At 46.7% G+C, this 4,266-nt stretch overlaps 1 long non-coding RNA gene across 1 annotated transcript; it reads left to right on the forward strand.

The window, feature by feature from the left end:
* The first annotated feature begins 16 nt into the window (after window positions 1–16).
* On the forward strand, window positions 17–2,270 carry LOC146592952 (uncharacterized). The gene is made up of 3 exons (XR_014896492.1): window positions 17–441; window positions 1,217–1,396; window positions 2,057–2,270. It is a non-coding gene; the product is annotated as an uncharacterized LOC146592952 (long non-coding RNA).
* The last annotated feature ends 1,996 nt before the right edge of the window (window positions 2,271–4,266 follow it).

Here is a 4,266-nt window from a genome sequence, read left to right on the forward strand (position 1 = left end):
GGCGGCCGCGGCCCCGGCCCCGGCCCCGGCCCCGCTCGCCTCCGCCCGCCGCGGGGTCTCGGCCCCTCGCTCGCTGCCCCCGGCACTTCCCTCCCGAAAAGCCTCGGCTCGCCCCAGCCCTTCTCTCCTGGAAAACTCGGCCAGCCGCGGCCGCCTCTCCTGCCAGCCTCGGGCACGTCCCAGCCTTTCTCTTCTCAAAACCTTGGGTGTCCCCTGAATTTTTCTTCCAAAAACCTCGGGAACTCCCCAACCCTTCTCTTCCCAAACGCTTAGGCAGGTCCCTCGCTTTCTCCTCTGAAGAGCACGAGCGTGTCCCAACCCTGCTGTCCCAAAAACCTGCGGCACCCCCAGCCCTCCTCTTACCCAAACTTTGGGCACGTCACAGATCTTCTCTTCTGGAAACTGCGGATACCCTCAGCCCATCTCTTCTGAAAACCTTTGGTATGTCCCAGCCCTTTTCTCCTGAAAACCTCAGGCATGACCATGCCCAAACCTTGGGCATGCTCCAGGCCTTCGCTCCTGAAAGCCTGGGGCACGGCCCTGACCTTGTCCTCTGAAAACTCAGGTAGCCCCAGCCCAGCTCTTCTGAGAACTCAGGTGTGCCCCCGCGCTTCTCTCCCCAAAGCCCCGTGTACCACCCAGCCCACAGCAACCTGGATTCCAGCATGTGACATCTGCACGTGTTGTTATGCTACCTGCAGGATGGTCCTGGCCACCCAAGGGTCCTGTCACCCTCCCATCTAAATGGCAGATGTGACACCATGGTATGCACAGCCAAATCAGATTTCTGGATAATTGACTTTTCTGCTGCTAATGAATACAAATAAGTCATGTGCTTACACAGCGTTTTCCATTTTGGGTTCTCAAAGGAGTTCCCTGAACGTTAATTAAGCTTTACAACACCTCTCTGACACAGATGTGGTTACCCTCTACCTTACAATACCGAGCAGGCAAGTCTGAGGTCATAGGAAGGGAGTTGCTACCTCCACTAACCACTGGAGTCATATCACCAGCATTGCCTCTCTGATCCTCTGCCGGAATTAGAGGAGTAGCTTGAAATTATTCTCTGCATCCATTCCTCAGGTCCCTGTGCAGGAAAGTATCTAAAAGGGATTGTCAAGATTGACTTGATCTCAAGGATTAGAGACCGGAATAAGAGCCTGGAACAGGTCCTGTAAAAGGACATGCTATTTTATGGGTTTTTTTTCTGTTGCAGGTAACTGAAAAGAGACAAGTATGAAGAGCAGCAACCTTTTTTTTGTTTGTTTTGTGCCGTTTGAAGGAAAACTCAGTGTCATGATAATGGATCCAGCTATTTGCTGGTACAAAAGATATTTCCAAAGTGCTAGGTGCCCAAAGCTCCAAGAAAAGTCAGTGGAACTGGAGACAATAACAGGTACATACTGTCTTAGCTAGCTCTCCATCTTCTCTCTGACTCTGGCTGGTAGAGGCTGCCAAAAAAAGAAACAAAAAGGAGGCTATTTCATAGTGAGATGTCCCTGGTCTTGTTCTCCAGCCAGAAGAGACATCTTTACATTTATATGCTGTGCACTTATTTTAGAATATCATTTCTCAGTCACCTCCAGGAGCACCCCTAGATGTCCTTGATACTGTCTTATAATTTTGGCTCAGGATGTAACTAAGTATTTACTGTAATAATGCCTGATTAGAGGAAACTATAGGTCAGGTACACCTCTCACTGCGAACCATCCTACAGCAATGTAACTCTGAGGAGTTTACTCCTGACTTGCACCTCAGAATGAAACTAATGTCACGTGGCCCAGCCAGAAAAGTGACTAGTCCTCTGGACAGGGCAGCAGGAAAAGTCACCCACTGCAAGACTCAAGAACCAGGGAGGGAGAAAGAGGCTTCGTCAGGACTGGGTGAGGGGTAGAGAAAACAGCACTTCTTCATTTCCCTGCTCTTTCTGAGGAGCAGTAGAACTTCATTATTGTTTAAGTACCAGTATTATTGTCTTCTTTAATCAACATCTGAGTCCTTCTTTGGCAAATACATCATGTCCCAGGGCAATTTCAAGGTGTGATTATCTTCAAAGGTTTGAAAGCTGGCTGAGACTGCAGCATTTGTGTTTTACTGAAGTGTTCTTGCAATCTCCTTGGAGCTGAGCACTGCACCTCTGCTGCAGACTTCCTCCCTCAGATGCCGGGCAGGAGGACTAGGGGAAGGAACAGTGGTCATTTCTGGAGCATTTTGAAGGCTCTTGCATCAAGCACTGGTATAATGTAATATAAATCCTTTATAAATAAAGATGGACTTCCACTCTATTTTCCAGTCTGTCCTGTAGTTGAGTCATGTTGTTATTACTGATTTAATTGATGTGCAGTTTAAATTATTATACTTATTATTCACTCTCTCTGAACTACATCTGTTTACTGGAGAGGCTGCTCTGTTGGCCTGTCTGTAGAATGGCTCTACATTGCTATAAAGAAATAGGACAATTTACTTCTTTATACAAGCCTGCCATCTAGGCAAATCTTTGCTATAAGTTACTATAAAAAGGTTAGTGTTTGCTTTGGTCTCTCTTTAAGCCTGGTTTTACCATTTCATTTATGCATGTGTATTTATCTGAGCAGTCAGTACTTTACTATTTATAGAGAAGAAAATAGGCCCTGTTCCTGCCACTTATCTTCTGACCTGAGTGAAAGCAGTTTAGGCCAAAACACTAGGCCTGGCTGAACAGCCTCTTTATTTTATTCCAGTGATCTGAAGGGAATAAGAAAGCTAACAGTTGGAGTCTTTCCTTCTCCTCTACTCTTCACCTCTCCCAAAATAGCATATGGGCACCAGAGCAGCAGAACAGCCCAGCGCTTCATCTTAAAACCTCAGGCTGAGAATGCCTCTGGGGGAATGAGAAGGTATTGCACTGCTGTAGTCTGATTCCCCCCCCCCCCATTGGAACAAGTCCTGTTGGCAGCCAAAGCTACTCTAATTTACACCAGGGGCTAACCAGATACTAAACCACTTTTGAGATTATGGTACTATAGAAGTACCTTAAAACCTCCTCTGGTTTCCCCAGTGTGACAGATCAGCAGTGACACAGCTGAGGAAAGATATGTTTGAAGAGGAGATTGGAAATAAGAATATAACTGACTGGGAGGGGAGTTTCAAGCAGAAAGGAATGGCATAGAAGAGAGACCATGAGGAGGAGCAGATACAGAGGAGACATCCAGAGTCAAGTTAAGTGGTGGCAGGCATTTAGAGTACTTGAGCAGATACACAGGAGAAGGACTGGGGTAAGTTGTAAATTGAACATAAAATCAAGCAGCTCTCATACAAGTATATTGGCTGTTTTACAGTGCTTCGCTCAACAATATTATCATGCTGTTAGCCCTATTCTCTAAGGGTAGGGAATGCTACCTACATCCCAATAAGCAAACTGACTCTGTTCTTCAGTTCTTGTAGCAAGGAGTGTCGTTAGTCCACAGTCTAGCCCACCTCCATTTTTTGGGGGGGTGATGTGATCTGACTCAGGTTATACACTCGAAGGATGCACCTCCATGCCTGGCTGCCAAGCACCCAGGAAGGAGGGAAGGCCATGGAAAAGACTTTGAGGAGTTGCATGCAGCAGCAAAATGTGTCTCATGCTAATTTGGTGACAACAGGTGCTTGTCGTGCAAATCTCTACATTCATCTGCAGCACCATCACCTGCAACTACAAGGGACTTGTCCACAGCTGTTCTGCACATTTCACGGATGCAGAGCAAGGACAAGTCCCTGTCCCAAAGCATTTACATTCCCAGTTAACAAGGAGGCTGAAGGTAAGATCAAAGTGTACAAGCAGAAGTATAACAGCAGGTCACAGGTGTGCAGGAAAGCCACATTTCTGTATCCCAATCTGTTGAATGCAAGTCATCTGCTCTACCAAAGTACCCTTTGTCTGAGGCTGTGAACCCATAACTCTCACGGGTTGGAGCAGAATCACTTTCAATCCTTGCTTTTACAGGGATCCAAGCATCACCAGAGGAGCCAAACTAAATCAGGCTCTTTCTGTTAGCCTGCGATGTAAGGATATTTTGCTCCAAACATGGGGCATCTTGCTGCAGAAGAGGCTTCTGTTCCAGACTGCACATAGCCTGACCCAGATAATCCAATCAATGCTCTCCTCACCCTTAATGGCCGCTTTCCCTGGGCATGAGCTAAAGAAAAGGAATAATTTGGGTTACTGCTTAGATATGCATATGATGGCTATCGAATTTATAAAGGAGATGTGCAGGATTGCTAATTGAAGTCTGCCAGAATAACCCA

The sequence above is a fragment of the Rhea americana genome, unplaced genomic scaffold (assembly GCF_003343005.1).
Source record: "Rhea americana isolate MKP2758 unplaced genomic scaffold, rheAme1 scaffold_310, whole genome shotgun sequence".
In the NCBI taxonomy this organism is placed as follows: Eukaryota; Metazoa; Chordata; class Aves; order Rheiformes; family Rheidae; genus Rhea; species Rhea americana.